Raw genomic sequence first — 17,944 nt, 5'->3', positions numbered from 1 at the left:
TCTTGTTCTTCTACATCTCCTCTCTCTAGTTTAATATTTAATTCTCGTAATTTTCTACTTTTATGTTGATGCACTTTTGTTTCTTCTATTTTCATTTTAATGCAATTTATGTTTTGATATCCTTTATTGTTGATTTGCTTTAGTGTAGACTTACTTTTCTTGCAATTTGATTTTACTTTCCTTTTATGCCTTCCAAGTGTTTGATAAAATGCTTGGTTGGATTATAGAGTAGATTTTTCCCCTCTTGGCCTAAGTAGAGTAATTAGTGACTCTTGAGTTATCTAATTCCCTTGTTGATTGATAATTAGAAGTTGCTAATTGACTTGAATGCCTCTAAAGCTAGTCTTTCATCTAGATTAGGCTAGGACTTGTGGACTCAAGTTAATCCATCCATTTGACTCTCCTTCATGGTTAGAGGTTAACTAAGTGGGAGCAATGGACAATTCTCATCACAATTGATAAGGATAGCTAGGATAGGACTTCTAATTCTCATTCCTTTCCAAGAGCTTTTCTATTTGTTAGTTTATTTCTTTTTCCATTTATATTTCTTGTCTCTTAAATCAAAAACCCCAAAACACACCTCTAACCAATAACAAGAACACTTTATTGCAATTCCTAGGGAGAACGGCCCGAGGTTTGAATACTTCGGTTATTATTTTTAGGGGTTTGTACTTGTGACAAACAATCTTTTGTATGAAAGGATTATTGTTGGTTTAGAAACTATACTTGCAATGAGAATTCAATTGTGAAATTCTAAACTACACAAAAATTCATTCATCAAAATGGCACCATTTTCGGGGATTGCAACGGTGTTATGTTATTAGTTATTGTATATATGTGAATATTGTGAATAACTTGATTTTTGGATTGCCTATTAGTTTTTGCTAGTTTTTGGACTTTGTTTCATTATTTCTTATTAGCTTTTGTTTTTATTTTCTCTTTCCATTATGAATTCTCACTTTGGCTATGAGTTTAGTTCCAACTATGTTGTAGGAAATGGGAGCTTCACTGAGGATGTGTATCAAGGATGGGACACTCAAAGGTGGGAGGAGCCATATGTATATGATCAATCTTCATGGCAACAACCTCCACGAATACACTATGAACAAGAGCCATTCTATGATGCATATCAATCCAATGGTTATGGTGAATCCCCTTGTGACTTTCAAGAACCACCACCATATGCCTATGAGCCATACCCTCAACATGACCCTTAACCATACTCACAATTCCCTTTTCACCAACCACCTTCATATGACCCTAATCCATATCCACCATACCAACCACCTTTTGAGCCATATGAGCCACATATGGAACCACCACCATTCCAACATCACCACTTTCAATAGTCACCCCTCTATATTATTATCAAGATGAACCACCTCCAATATATGAAAATTTTCAACCACAAGATGAATTCTACTTTCCACCACAACCTCCCATGGAAGAATATTTATGTCCATCGATCCAAGAGCCATATGATCCAAATCATGTTATCCAAGCAGAACAAGAGTCAAGGGATCATCTCAAGGAAGTATTGGATCAACTTCAAGCAACCATGGAGCGTGTTGTGTAACAAGTGGAAAAAGTGGAGAGTGTTGATCCACCACAACCCGACCAAGAAGAACCACCTTCTTACTATGAACCCTTTTTCCAAAATGATGAACCCTTCCATCCAGCCCAACCTCCAATGGATGACATCCTTGGTGTTCTTCTCCAAGGGCAAGAAGAGATGAAAAGGGATGTGCAATAATTCACGGACGCCATGGACGAGGTGGTAAACCGGTTAGCATCCCAATGCTTGGACACTCAAGGAATTCCAATGGCAACATGTGGGGAATCAAATAAAGAGCATAGAATGAAGGAGAGATTGGAAACTCCGGTGAGAAATGAGGGAGGTTGCTTTGTGTTGGAACAATTGGAGGATGCTACAATTGTTGAAGAAAAGGAAGAAGTGGTTGAAGACTTAGGAGATGCGAAACCACCTTGGAAACATAGAGTTGAAGAAAACCCCTCCAAAAAGATTGAACTTGATGCTAAGGAGGAATGTGCACAACCTCTAAAGCATATTCCATATGAATAATTGATTGGGATAGAGCAAGAATTGAGTTCCCTTGGAATTGAAGATTAAGCATCAAATCCTAGTGGCAAAGAATCCTTTGAACTTAAAGAACCTTTTCCTGGTGAATTTGAAAGTATTGTGGAGGTAAATTTCTCTCATCCTTCCATTTATGATTTGAGTAAGGGAAAAGAGTTAGATAAAATTGTTGAAAAAAGGATTGAGATTGAGAAACCTTGTGAGGAGGTGGAGGTCCTTAGAAAAAGGAGGACGGGATACGCTTTGTCAAGACCCTTAGAAGCTTCTTTACCTAGGTTGTCATTTACTCCTTCATTCAAGTGGGTAAAATTCATCTCTATTAGCTTTATTATCCCAATTGAGTATGGCTTACTTGAAACGGATGGTCAAATTAGGATGCTTTATGGGATGAAGCGTAAGAAAAAGATGTTTCGTGGTTGGCGTTATAAATCAAGGCTCATTATGGTTGATACATCAAAGATGGAATATAAAGGTTGGAATAGTGCTCGACTAGATGGGTCTAGGAGGATTGTTGGGCACTTCATTGAGAATTCATCTTCCTTGCCACCTGGATGGACTAATAATGATCAACTTCAAGACGGGTGTGAACATAAAGTGTGGGATCCCGGATTACAAGAAGAGGATCGACTTTGGGAGCCCCAAGCTTGTGAAGAACTCCATCAAGACTTGGTGCAACTCATGAGAAATCTTGGGGCACAATGGAGGACCAAGCATTGGTGGGAGTTCCAAGAAGAATTTAAGCACAAGCCACCTTGAGAGAAGCTCCCCATAAGTCCAACTTAAGGACAATAAACAAAAGTGCTAGGTGGGAGACACCCCACCATGGTAAAATCTTTTCATTTTTTTGTAAATATTGGTAAAATTAGTTTCATTTCATGTTTTGATTGATTTGTTGAGTTTATTTGGTAGTTTAGTATGTTAGATAAGGTTTATGGTGTTTTAGTAGCTGTTTGGAGGTTTAGAATGCTTGGTTTGGTGCAAAAACATAGAAAAATTTTAAAAAACAGAGCACCAACCCATGCGGAAGCGTGCCTCACGCGTACGCGTGCATAAAGAATTTTTGACCATCCACGCGCACGCGTCATACATGCGTACGCGTGGATACCATATTTCCACCTCCCAGCCAAAAACCCGAGAGTTATGCCTGCGCTGTGCGAACATTGTGCCTGAGGCACAAACATCAACCCACGCGTAAGCGTGATGGACGCGTGTGCGTCGACACTCTGGTTTGCCATGCACGTGTATGCGTGACCCACGCGTACGCGTCGCATCCATTGCACCACCACCCACGCGCACGCGTCATGCACGCGTACGCATGGCTGCCCCTCCTTCACTACACTTCTTTTCTTCTCCTCTTTCCATTTCTTTCCTTCTTCTTCTTTCTTCTTCCTTTCTCCTACTCCGCATCCAATACTTCCAAACACCATCTACAACCTTTCTTTTAGTTAGTTAGTTGTTTAGTTAGTTTAATCTTTGTTTAATTTTCTATTTTTTCATACTAAGTGTTGGATTATTGGTTTTGTGTACTATATAGTGCTGCTTATTACTAATTGAATGCTATTTTAGCATAATCATTGTTGTTATTCATTGTTGGATTGCTTGATTGAGGTTACAATTTGTTACTTGGTTTTGAGCTTTTCATGCTTAATTTTTTGAACACCAAGTACATATGACTTTGCCTTTAAGCATGTTAGATCTTTTTGAATTGCATGATTTGGCCACCATGTGATTTGAATCATATTCTTTGATTAGGCAATTTCTTGATATTAGATGTTGTATATTTATCTTAATGCATTGTGTTTCTTGATCATATGCATCCATATGTTTTTAGCTTGAATGCTTTCATGCTTCTTTATTGCTTGTTTGGTTGTTTTAACCCACAAGTTTAGAGCATCTCAAGCACACTAGGATGAGTGAAGTGCATATTCCTATTTGGTAATTTTGACATAGTTCTCTTTATGCTAGTGTGGTTTTAGACCGCATGCATCTTAGGACTCACACACCTTTTTGTCATTAACGTCACACTAATTCACTCACTCCATTCTAGTGATTAGTACCTCACTCAAACAATGTATGCTTCCTTGCTTTTGCATTTACTTGTCTTCTTATCTTGTCTACTATTTTCAGGAGGAGTCATTATAAGCTAAAACGGAAGCAGAAGAAAGAACACGCAGCAACCGATTGACCTACCAACTGAGGGTAGCAATCCAGAGAGTCGTCGTACCCCCTTGCTCATCTTTGAATGCACCGAGGACGGTGCAAACTTTTAAGTGTGGGGGGGTCGTCCGACCAGTCGGCATTTTTGGGGTGACAAATTTTTAATCTCAACAATTTTGCATTTCATTCTTAGTTTTCTAGGATTTTTAGTTGCATTTTCTTATTTTTGCATATATATATGATGAGCGGATAATTTATATGCTTTTTGGCATTGTTTTTACATAGTTTTTAGTATGATTTAGTAGTTTTTAGTATATTTTTATTAGTTTTTAAATAAAAAACACATTTCTAGACTTTACTATGAGTTTGTGTGTTTTTTTGTGATTTCAGGTAATTTATGGCTAAAATTGAGGGACTTGAGCAAAAATCATATTCAGAGGTTGAAGAAGGACTACAGATGCTGTTGGATTCTGACCTCCCTACACTCAAAGTGGATTTTCTGGATCTACAGAAATCCAAATGGCGCGCTCTCAATTGCGTTGGAAAGTAGACATCCAGGGCTTTCCAGAAATATATAATAGTCCATACTTTTCCCGAGTTTAGATGACGCAAACTGGCGTTCAACGCCAGCTTCCTGCCCTATTCTGGAGTTAAACGCCAGAAACAGGTTACAAACTGGCATTCAACTCCAAGAGAAGCCTCTACACGTGTAAAGCTGAATGCTCAGCCCAAGCACACACCAAGTAGGCCCTGGAAGTGGATTTTTGCATCATTTACTCATTTCTGTAAACCCTAGTAACTAGTTTAGTATAAATAGGACTTTTTACTATTGTATTTACATCTTCGGATCTATCTTTGATCAGTTTTATGCTATCTTAGACCTTTATGGGGGCTGGCCATTCAGCCATGCCTGGACCATTATCACTTATGTATTTTCAACGGTAGAGTTTCTACACACCATAGATTAAGGTGTGGAGCTCTGCTGTTCCTCATGAATTAATGCAAAGTACTATTGTTTTTCTATTCAACTCAAGCCTATTTCTTATCTAAGATATACACTTGTCTGTGGTATTCTGAGTAGGATCTGGGAAGGGATGTCTGTGACGAGCTTCAAACTCGCGAGTGCTTGGCGTAGTGACAGACGCAAAAGGATGATTGAATCCTATTCCAGTATGACCGAGAACTGACAGATGAATAGCCATGCGGTGACAGCGCATTTTGGACCATTTTCACTGAGAGGATGGGATGTAGCCATTGACAACGGTGATGCCCTGCATAAGCTTGCCATGGAAGGGAGTAGGAATGATTGGATAAAGACAGCAGGAAAGCAGAGGTTCAGGAGGAACGAAGGCATCTCTATACGCTTATCTGAAATTCTCACCAATGAATTACATAAGTATCTCTATCCTAGTTTATATTTTATTTATCTTTTATTATCAATTCACCATAACCATTTGAATCCGCCTAACTGAGATTTACAAGATGACCATAGCTTGCTTCAAGCCGACAATCTCCGTGGGATCGACCCTTATTCACGTAAGGTTTATTACTTGGACGACCCAGTACACTTGCTGGTTAGTTGTGCGAAGTTGTGACAAAGTGTGATTCACGTTTGAGAGCACCAAGTCTTTGGCGCCATTGTTGATGATCGCAATTTCGTGCACCAAGTTTTTGGTGCCGTTGCTGGGGATTGTTCGAGTTTGGACAACTGACGGCTCATCTTGTTGCTCAGATTAGGTCATTTTATTTTAATTTTAAGTTTTTGTTTTTATTCTTATTATTTTCGAAAAAAATTCCAAAAAAAAATAATAATAATAATTTTCAAAAAAAAAATTTAAATTATGTTCTTCAGAATTTTTAAGAAGGAATTCTAGAGTTTCATGAAACATGTTGAAGTTTGGCTGGCTGTAAAGCCATGTCCAATTTTTTTTGGACTGAGGCTTCCACTCATCAGCACAGAAGCAAGTTGAATGAAGTATCAGCTGTTGTATGTCTGATTTGTATCTGCTGAAGCTTGGTTGGCCATTGGCCATGTCTAGTGTTTTGGACCGGAGCTTTCACTGAAAGCTTGGCTGGCTAGTAAACCATGTCTAATTCCTGGACTAGAGCTTTAGACTAACATTGCAAGATTCCTGGAATTCCTATTAAAACTTTTGAAGTCCTTATTTTCTTTTTCAAAATAATTTTCGAAAAACATACAAAAAAAATTTAATAAAATCATAAAAACCAAAAATTTGATGTTTCTTGTTTGAGTCTTGTGTCAGTTTTTAAGTTTGGTATCAATTGCATGTTTATCTCTTTCTTGCATTTTTCGAAAATTCATGCATTGCATTCTTCATGATCTTCAAGTTATTCTTGACAAGTCTTCTTGTTTGATCTTCATATTTTCTTGATTTGTGTCTTTTCTTATTTTTCATATGCATTTTCAATTTGTTAGTGTCTAAAGTTTGAAAATTTCTAAGTTTGGTGTCTTGCATGTTTTTCTTTTCTTAAAAATTTTCAAAAAAAATATGTTCTTGAAGTTCATCTTGACATTCAAAGTGTTCTTGGTGTTCATCTTGACATTCATAGTGTTCTTGCATGCATCATGTGTTTTGATTCAAAATTTTCATGCACTGAGTCTTTTTGATGTTTTTCTCTCTCATCATTAAAATTCAAAAATCGAATAAATATATCTTTCCCTTATTTCACTCATAAATTTTCGAAAATTTGAGTTGACTTTTTCAAAACTTTTTAAAATTTAGTTGTTTCTTTTGAGTCAAATCAAATTTTCAATTTAAAAATTCTATCTTTTTCAAATCTTTTTCAAAAATCAAATCTTTTTCATTTTTCTTTTATGATTTTCGAAAATTTCAAAATGATTTTCAAAAATCTTTTTCTTATTTTTATTTCATATTTTCAAAATTAATGCTAACAATTAATGTGATTGATTCAAAAGTTTTAAGTTTGTTACTTGCCTAGTAAGAAAGGTCCAATCTTTAAATTTCCAAATCATATCTTTTTGTTTCTTGTTAGTCAAGTAATCAACTTTAATTTTCAAAATCAAATCTTTTTAAATTTCTTTTTCAAATTTTTTTCAAAATAAGTTTAAATCACATCTTTTTCAAAATCAATTTCAAAATCCCTTCTAACCTCTTTCTAACCTCTTATCTTTTCAAAATTGATCTTCAAATCTTTTTCAAATTAATCTTACGTTTTTGTTTGATTTTAAAAGTTTACTATTTCAATCATATCTTTTTCAAAACAACGTAACTAATTCTCTCTCTAATTTTTGAAAATCACCCTCCTCTTTTTCAAAATTCCTTTTTTATTAACTAATTGTTTTAAATTTTAATTTAATTTAATTTAATTTTTATTTTTTTTAATTTTTGAATTCTAATTTTAATTTTAAATTAAAACCAAAAATATTTTTCTTTTCTTTTCAATTATTTTCGAAAATTCTTCCCTCTCTCTTCTCCTTCTAATTATTTAATTTATCTACTAACACTTCTATTCTTCTTAAAAATTCAAACCCTCTCCCTCTTTCTGTGTTCGAATTTCTTTTCTTCTTCTACTCACATAGAGGAATCTCTATACAGTGACATAGAGGATTCCTCTTCTTTTCTGTTTTCTTCTTTTTTATATGAGCAAGAACAAGGATAAGAACATTCTTGTTGAAGCCGATCCTGAACCTGAAAGAACTCTGAAGAGGAAGCTTAGGGAAGCTAAAGCATAACTCTCTGGAGAAAATCTGACAAAAATTTTTGAAAAAGAATGAGACATGGCCGAAAATAATAACAATGCAAGGAAGATGCTTGGTGACTTTACTACACCAAATTCCAAACTTACATGGAAGTAGCATCTCAATCCCTGCCATCGGAGCAAACAATTTTGAGCTAAAGCCTCAATTAGTTTCTCTGATGCAACAGAACTGCAAGTTTCATGGACTTCCATCAGAAGATCCTTTTCAGTTCTTAACTGAATTCTTGCAGATCTGTGATACTGTTAAGACCAATGGGGTTGATCCCGTGGTCTACAGGCTTATGCTTTTCCCATTTGCTGTAAGAGACAGAGCTAGAATATGGTTGGACTCTCAACCTAAAGATAGCCTGAACTCTTGGGATAAGCTGGTCACGACTTTCTTAGCTAAGTTCTTTCCTCATCAAAAGCTTAGTAAGCTTAGAGTGGATGTTCAAACCTTCAAACAGAAGGATGGTGAATCCCTCTATGAAGCTTGGGAGAGATATAAGCAACTGACCAAAAAGTGTCCTTCTGACATACTTTCAGAATGGACCATCCTGGATATATTCTATGATGGTCTGTCTGAGTTATCAATGATGTCATTGGACCATTCTGTAGGTGGATCCATTCATCTAAAGAAAACGCCTACAGAAGCTCAGGAACTCATTGACATGGTTGCTAATAACCAGTTCATGTACACTTCTGAGAGGAATCCTGTAAGTAATGGGACGCCCCAAAGGAAGGGAGTTCTTGAAATTGATACTCTGAATGCCATATTGGCTCAGAATAAAATATTGACTCATCAAGTCAATATGATCTCTCAGAGTCTGAATGGATTGAAGAAATCATCCAACAGTACTATGGAGGCATCTTCTGAAGAAGAAGCTTATGAACCTGAGAACCCTGCAATAGCAGAGGTGAATTACATGGGTGAACCTTATGGGAATACCTATAATCCCTCATGGAGAAATCATCCAAATTTCTCATGGAAGGATCAACAAAAGCCTCAACAAGGCTTTAATAATGGTGGAAGAAACAGGTTTAGTAATAGCAAGCCTTTTCCATCATCCACTCTGCAACAGACAGAGAATTCTGAGCAGAATCCATCTAGCTTAGCAAATAAAGTCTCTGATCTATCTAAGGAAACTTTCAGTTTCATGAATGAAACAAGGTCCTCCATTAGAAATTTGGAGGCACAAGTGGGCCAGCTGAGTAAAAGGGTCACTAAAACTCCCCCTAGTACTCTCCCAAGCAATACAGAAGAAAATCCAAAGAGAGAGTGCAAGGCCATTGATTTGACCATCGTGGCCGAACCTACAAGGGAGGAGAAGGACGTGAATCCTAGTGAGGAAGACCTCCTGGGACGTTCAGTAACCAATAAGGAGTATCCCTTTGAGGAACTAAAGGAATCTGAGGCTCATCTAGAGACCATAGAGATTCCATTAAACCTCCTTCTGCCCTTCATGAGCTCTGATGAGTATTCTTCTTCTGAAGAGAATAAAGACGTTACTGAAGAGCAAGTTGCTAAGTACCTTGGCGCAATCATGAAGTTAAATGCCAAATTATTTGGTATTGAGACTTGGGAAGATGAACCTCCCTTGCTCACCAATGAACTGAATGCATTGGATAGGCAGAAATTACCTCAAAAGAAACAGGATCCTGGTAAATTCTTAATACCCTGTAACATAGGCACCATGACGTTTGAGAAAGCTCTGTGTGACCTGGGGTCAGGAATAAACTTAATGCCACTCTTTGTAATGGAGAAACTTGGGATCCTTGAGGTGTAAGCTGCCAAAATCTCATTAGAGATGGCAGACAACTCAAGAAAATAGGCTTATGGACTAATAGAGGACGTGCTAGTAAAGGCTGAAGGCCTTTATATCCCTGCTGATTTCATAATCCTAGACACTGGAAAGGATGAGGATGAATCCATCATCCTTGGAAGACCCTTCCTAGCCACAGCAAGAGATGTGATTGATGTGGACAGAGGAGAGTTGGTCCTTCAACTGAATGAGGACAACCTTGTGTTTAAAACTCAAGGATATCCTTCTGTAACCATGGAGAGTAAGCATGAAAAGCTTCTCTCACTACAGAGTCAACCAAAGCCCCCACAGTCAAACTTTAAGTTTGGTGTTGGGAGGCCACAACCAAACTCTAAGTTCGGTGTTGAACCCCCACATTCAAACTCTAAGTTTGGTGTTGGGAGGTTCCAACAATGCTCTGAACATCTGTGAGGCTCCATGAGAGCTCACTGTCAAGCTATTGACATTAAAGAAGCGCTTGTTGGGAGGCAACCCAATGTTATTTAATTATATTTAATTTTATTTTTATTTTTATTTTTATTTCGTGTTTTATTAGGTTGATGATCATGTGGAGTCACAAAAACTACTGAAAAATGAAAAACATCATTAAAAATAGCACACCCTGGAGGAGGAGCATTCTAGCGTTTAAACGCCAGAAACAAGCATCTGTCTGGCGTTTAACGCCAGAAACAAGCACCACACTGGCGTTTAATGCCAGAAACAAGCATCTACCTGGCGTTAAACGCCAGAAACAGGCTACATTTGGGCGTTTAACGCCAAAAACAAGCAGCAGTCTGGCGTTAAATGCTAGGATTGCACAGCAAGGGTGTTTTACATGCCAAATTAGAGCATGGATGTTAAGTCCTTGGCCCCACTGGATCTGTGGATCCTACAGGATCCCCTCAGGATCTGTAGAATCCAAAGGATCCCCACCTCTTCTTCTCTCCTCTTCACACCTTTTCATCACCCTCTTCCCCAAAATAACCTCCACCAATCACCTCCATTACCCCTCCAAAACCATCATACAACCCACCTACACCCACCCACTCAATTTCAAACCATCACTTCTTCTTTTTCACACATCATCACCACCTAAAACCCCATTGGCCAAACTACTCACACCTCTCCCTCTCATCTATTTTCTTCTTCTTCTACTCCCTCTTCTCTTCTTTTGCTCGAGGACGAGCAAACATTTTAAGTTTGGTGTGGTAAAAGCATTGCTTTTTGTTTTTCCATAAGCATTAATGGCACCTAAGGCCAGAGAAACCTCTAGAAAGAGGAAAGGGAAGGCAAAAGCTTCCACCTCTGAGTCATGGGAGATGGAGAGATTCATCTCAAGGGTCCACAGCTCAGTAGTAGAGCATTTGACTGCACAACAAGAAAGTCCACTCATGGACCTCAACAAGAGCATGAGGAATTCCCTCACCAAGAAATCCCTGAGATGCCTCAAGGGATACATTTTTCTCCACACAACTATTGGGAGCAACTAAGGATAAGAGCACCAAAATCACTAGGGATGGAGGAACAAAGACAAGGAAGAGACATAGAGGAGCTCAAGAGCACCATTGGTTCTTCAAGAAGAGGAAGACGCCACCCTTACTAAGGTGGACCCGTTCCTTAATCTCCTTGTTCTTATTTTTCCTGTTTTTCAGTTTTATGCTTCATGTTTATTTATGTGTGTGTCTTATTACATGATCACTAGTGTCTAAGTGTCTATGTCTTAAGGCTATGAATGTCCTAGAAATCCATCACCTCTCTTAAATGAAAAATGTTTTAATTACAAAAGAACAAGAAGTACATGGTTTCGAATTCATCCTTGAAACTAGTTTAATTATTTTGATGTGGTGACAATACTTTTTGTTTTCTGAATGAATGCTTGAACAGTGCATATGTCTTTTGATATTGTGGTTTATGAATGTTAAATATGTTGGCTCTTGAAGAATAAGTAAAAAGGAGAAATGTTATTTGATGATCTGAAAAATCATAAAAATGATTCTTGAAGCAAGAAAAAGCAGTGAATACAAAAGCTTGCAGAAAAAAAGGGGAGAAAAATGCGAAAAAAAAGAAAAAGAAAAAAGCAAGCAGAAAAAGCCAAAAGCTCTTTAAACCAAAAGGCAAGAGCAAAAAGCCAATAGCCCTTAAAACCCAAAGGCAAGGGTAATAAAAAGGATCCAAGGCTTTGAGCATCAGTGGATAGGAGGGCCTAAAGGAATAAAATCCTGGCCTAAGCAGATAAACCAAGCTGTTCCTAACCATGTGCTTGTGGCGTGAAGGTGTCAAGTGAAAACTTGAGACTGAGCGGTTAAAGTCGAGGTCCAAAGCAACAGAAGAGTATGCTTAAGAACCCTGGACACCTCTAATTGGGGACTTTAGCAAAGCTGAGTCACAATCTGAAAAGGTTCACCCAGTTATGTGTCTGTGGCATTTATGTATCCGGTGGTAAAACTGGAAAACAAAGTGCTTAGGGCCACGGCCAAGACTCATAAAGTAGCTGTGTTCAAGAATCAACATACTGAACTAGGAGAATCAATAACACTATCTAAATTCTAAGTTCCTATAGATGCCAATCATTCAGAACTTCAAGGGATAAAGTGAGATGCCAAAACTATTCAAGAGGCAAAAAGCTACTAGTCCCGCTCATCTGATTGGAGCTAAGTTTCATTGATATTTTGGAATTTAAAGTATGTTCTCTTCTTTTTATCCTATTTGATTTTCAGTTGCTTGGGGACAAGCAACAATTTAAGTTTGGTGTTGTGATGAGCGGATAATTTATACGCTTTTTGGCATTGTTTTTACATAGTTTTTAGTATGATTTAGTTAGTTTTTAGTATATTTTTATTAGTTTTTAAATAAAAATCACATTTCTGGACTTTAATATGAGTATGTATGTTTTTCTATGATTTTAGGTAATTTCTGGCTGAAATTGAGGGACTTGAGCAAAAATCAGATTCAGAGGTTGAAGAAGGACTGCAGATGCTGTTGGATTCTGACCTCCCTGCACTCAAAGTGAATTTTTTGGAGCTACAGAACTCAAAATGGCGCGTTCTCAATTGCTTTGGAAAGTAGACATCCAGATATTTCCAGAAATATATAATAGTCTATACTCTATCCGTGTTTAGATGACACAAACTGGTGTTCAATGCCAGCTTCCTGTCCTATTCTGGAGTTAAACGCCAGAAACAGGTTGCAAAGTGGAGCTAAATGCCAGAAACAGGTTACAAACTGGCGTTCAACTCCAAGAGAAGCTTCTACACGTGTAAAGCTCAATGCTCAGCCCAAGCACACACCAAGTGGGCCCCGGAAGTGGATTTCTGCATCATTTACTCATTTCTGTAAACCCTAGTAACTAGTTTAGTATAAATAGGACTTTTTACTATTGTATTTACATCTTCGGATGTATCTTTGATTGGTTTTATGCTATCTTAGACCTTTATGGGGGCTGGCCATTCGGCCATGCCTGGACCATTATCACTTATGTATTTTCAACGATAGAGTTTCTACACACCATAGATTAAGGTGTGGAGCTCTGCTGTTCCTCATGAATGAAAAGTACTATTGTTTTTCTATTCAACTCAAGCCTATTTCTTATCTAAGATATACACTTGTTCTTCAACCAGAGGAAGGTGATGATCCGTGACACTCATCATCATTCTCACCCATGAACGCGTGCCTGACAACCACCTCCGTTCTGCTTGCAATTGTTTAAGTGCATATGTCTTAGCCTTCTGGTTCATGACGCATGGTTGCCTCGCCTGACAACTGAGCCTTCCATTCCATGAGATCAGAGTCTTCGTGGTATAGGCTAGAATTATTGGTGGCCATTCTCGAGATCCGAAAAGTCTAAACCTTGTCTGTGGTATTCCGAGTAGGATCTGGGAAGGGATGGCTGTGACGAGCTTCAAACTTGTGAGTGCTGGGCGTAGTGACAGACATAAAAGGATGATCGAATCCTATTCCAGTATGATCGAGAACCGACAGATGAATAGCCGTGCGGTGACAGCGCATTTTGGACCATTTTCACTGAGAGGACGGGATGTAGCCATTGACAACGGTGATGCCCTGCATAAGCTTGCCATGGAAGGGAGTAGGAATGATTGGATGAAGACAGCAGGAAAGCAGAGGTTCAGGAGGAATGAAATCATCTCTATACGCTTATCTTAAATTCTCACCAATGAATTACATATGTATCTCTATCCTGGTTTATATTTTATTTATCTTTTTATTATCAATTCACCATAACCATTTGAATCTGCCTGACTGAGATTTACAAGGTGACCATAGCTTTCTTCAAGTCGACAATCTCCGTGGGATCGACCCTTACTCACGTAAGGTTTATTACTTGGACGACCTAGTGCGCTTGCTGGTTAGTTGTGCGAAGTTGTGACAAAGTGTGATTCACGTTTGAGAGGACCAAGTCTTTGGCACCATTGTTGATGATCGCAATTTCGTGCACCAAGTTTTTGGCGCCGTTGCCGGGGATTGTTCGAGTTTGGACAACTGACGGTTCATCTTGTTGCTCAGATTAGGTAATTTTATTTTAATTTTAAGTTTTTGTTTTTATTCTTCTTATTTTCGAAAAAAAATTTCAAATAATAATAATAATAATAATAATTTTCAAAAAAAAATTTAAATTATGTTCTTCAGAATTTTTAAGAAGGAAATCTAGAGTTTCATGAAACATGTTGAAGCTTGGCTGGCTGTAAAGCCATGTCCAATTTTTTTTGGACTGAGGCTTCCACTCATCAGCACAGAAGCAAGTCGAATATAGTATCAGCAGTTGTATGTCTGATTTGTATCTGCTGAAGCTTGGTTGGCCATTGGCCATGTCTAGTATTTTGGACCGGAGCTTTCACTGAAAGCTTGGCTGGCTAGTAAGCCATGTCTAATTCCTGGACTGGAGCTTTAGACTAACATTGCAAGATTCCTGGCATTCCTATTAAAAATTTTGAAATCCTTATTTTCCTTTTCAAAATAATTTTCGAAAAATATACAAAAAAAAAATTTAATTAAATCATAAAAACCAAAAATTTGATGTTTCTTGTTTGAGTCTTGTGTCAGTTTTTAAGTTTGGTGTCAATTGCATGTTTATCTCTTTCTTGCATTTTTCGAAAATTCATGCATTGCATTCTTCATGATCTTCAAGTTGTTCTTGACAAGTATTCTTGTTTGATCTTCATATTTTCTTGTTTTGTGTCTTTTCTTGTTTTTCATATGCATTTTCAATTTGTTAGTGTCTAAAGTTTGAAAATTTCTAAGTTTGGTGTCTTGCATGTTTTTCTTTTCTTAAAAATTAAAAAAAAATATGTTCTTGATGTTCATCTTGACATTCAAAGTGTTCTTGGTGTTAATCTTGACATTCATAGTGTTCTTGCATGCATCATGTGTTTTGATTCAAAATTTTCATGCACTGAGTCTTTTTGATGTTTTTCTCTCTCATTATTAAAATTCAAAAATCAAATAAATATATCTTTCCCTTATTTCACTCATAAATTTTTGAAAATTTGAGTTGACTTTTTCAAAACTTTTTAAAATTTAGTTGTTTCTTATGAGTCAAATCAAATTTTTAATTTAAAAATTCTATCTTTTTCAAATCTTTTTCAGAAATCAAATCTTTTTCATTTTTCTTATTTTTATTTCATATTTTCAAAATTAGGCTAACAATCAATGTGATTGATTCAAAAGTTTTAAGTTTGTTACTTGCCTAGTAAGAAAGGTCCAATCTTTAAATTTTAAAATCATATCTTTTTGTTTCTTGTTAGTCAAGTAATCAACTTTACTTTTCAAAATCAAATCTTTTTAAATTTCTTTTTCAAATCTTTTTCAAAATAAGTTTCAATCACATCTTTTTCAAAATCAATTTCAAAATCCCTTCTAACCTCTTATCTTTTCAAAATTGATTTTCAAATCTTTTTCAAATTAATCTTACCTTTTTGTTTGATTTTAAAAGTTTACTATTTCAATCTTATCTTTTTCAAAACTACCTAACTAATTCTCTCTCTAATTTTCGAAAATCACCCTCCTCTTTTTCAAAATTCCTTTTTGATTAACTAATTGTTTTAAATTTTAATTTAATTTAATTTAATTTTTCTTTTTTTTATTTTTCGAATTCTAATTTTAATTTTAAATTAAAAACAAAAATATTTTTCTTTTCTTTTCAATTATTTTCGAAAATTCTTTCCTCTCTCATCTCCTTCTAATTATTTAATTTATCTATTAACACTTCTCTTCTTCTTAAAAATTCGAACCCTCTCCCTCTTTCTGTGTTCGAATTTCTTTTCTTCTTCTACTCACATAGAGGATTCTCTATACTGTGACATAGAGGATTCCTCTTCTTTTCTGTTTTCTTCTTTTTTATATGAGCAGGAACAAGGATAAGAACATTCTTGTTGAAGCCGATCCTGAACCTGAAAGGACTCTGAAGAGGAAGCTTAGGGAAGCTAAAGCACAACTCTCTGGAGAAAATCTGACAGAAATTTTTGAAAAAGAATGAGACATGGCCGAAAATAATAACAATGCAAGGAAGATGCTTGGTGACTTTACTGCACCAAATTCCAAACTTACATGGAAGTAGCATCTCAATCCCTGCTAATCATATCCTGGGTCGAGCTATCAGACCTGGGATGATTGGCGACGAAGCGACCGACCTCTTCAGGTCAGGCTACCCGACCTCTTCTCAAAGAGTTCGGCCAAATCGACTAGAAAGCCCAATAAAGGGCCCAAATAGAGGAACACGACCCAAATCCAAAGGCAGTCCAAGCCTATAGAGATAAAGGCGGTTCCCTTGAAGATAAGCTGACTTCACCCAAAATAAGATAAGATAAGATAAGATAACTAACTTATCTTATCAGAAAGGTCAGCCCACACCATTATAAATACACTGGAGCACCCAGGTATAACTCATACTCTGATTCTACTAAAAACCTGCTTAATGCCCTTGCTAACTTAAGCATCAGAGTCCCTTGCAGGTACCCCCACCCTTCGGTGACAGAGGATCAGCAGCGCTATCAGTCCAACAAGTCGAACGCACCAGCTCCGGCCGCCATCCGCCAGCCGGACACGTCAAATCCGACCAGTACAAAGGATCTCATCCGAGATCGACCTACAGTTTCAGGTAACCCTCGGAACATTGGCGCCGTTGCCAGGGAACCTGGAAGTCATCCCATCACCATGGTAGACAAATAGGATAATGACCACAACTCAGATTTAGAGGACAGAACGCCGTACAAAAACACGGGTGGCACACCAAAAGACACTCCGGAATCTAACGGAGACAAAAACTCATCACATCCGGGAGTAATAGAAGCACTTCAAGATCGCCTAAAGTAACTCGAAAAAGAAAGCCAGTACCAGCAAGAAGTCGGCAAGGATCTACAAAGAGAGGTAAGACGATGATGAGCGGATAATTTATACGCTTTTTGGCATTGTTTTTAGTATGTTTTTAGTATAATCTAGTTACTTTTAGGGATGTTTTCATTAGTTTTTATGTTAAATTCACATTTCTGGACTTTACTATGAGTTTGTGTGTTTTTCTGTGATTTTCAGGTATTTTCTGGCTGAAATTGAGGGACTTGAGCAAAAATCAGATTCAGAGGTTGAAGAAGGACTGCTGATGCTGTTGGATTCTAACCTCCCTGCACTCAAAATGGATTTTCTGGAGCTACATGACTCAAAATGGCGCACTTCCAATTGCGTCGGAAAGTAGACATCCAGGGCTTTCCAGAAATATATAATAGTCTATACTTTGCCCAAGTTTCGACGACGCAAACTGGCGTTCAACGCCAGCTCTCTGCCCAATTCTGGCGTCCAGCGCCAGAAACAAGTTGCAAAGTGGAGTTCAACGCCCGAACTGGCACAAAAGCTGGCGTTCAACTCCAAGAATGACCTCTCCACGTGTAGACTTCAAGCTCAGCCCAAGCACACACCAAGTGGGCCCCGGAAATAGATTTATGCCTCAATTACTTACTTCTGTAAACCTTAGTAGCTAGTTTATTATAAATAGGACTTTTTACTATTGTATTAGACATCCTGAGTTTTATCTTCGGATCATAGAGTCTTGGTTACTCTGGTTCCCCTCTGGGGCCGAGACCAATGAACTCCATTATCACTTATGTATTTTCAAACGGTAGAGTTTCTACACTCCATAGATTAAGGTGTGGAGCTCTGCTAT

At 37.4% G+C, this 17,944-nt stretch overlaps 1 non-coding gene across 1 annotated transcript; it reads right to left on the bottom strand.

Annotated features, from left to right (window-relative positions):
• Positions 1-8,409: 8,409 nt before the first annotated feature.
• LOC148555611 (small nucleolar RNA R71) lies at positions 8,410-8,513 on the bottom strand. The gene has a single exon (XR_015886984.1). It is a non-coding gene; the product is annotated as a small nucleolar RNA R71 (small nucleolar RNA).
• Positions 8,514-17,944: the final 9,431 nt, after the last annotated feature.

Source organism: Arachis ipaensis, chromosome B6 (genome assembly GCF_059453495.1).
Source record: "Arachis ipaensis isolate K30076 ecotype BB chromosome B6, ASM5945349v1, whole genome shotgun sequence".
Taxonomy (NCBI): domain Eukaryota; kingdom Viridiplantae; phylum Streptophyta; class Magnoliopsida; order Fabales; family Fabaceae; genus Arachis; species Arachis ipaensis.
This window is presented reverse-complemented; position numbering and strand designations above follow the sequence as displayed.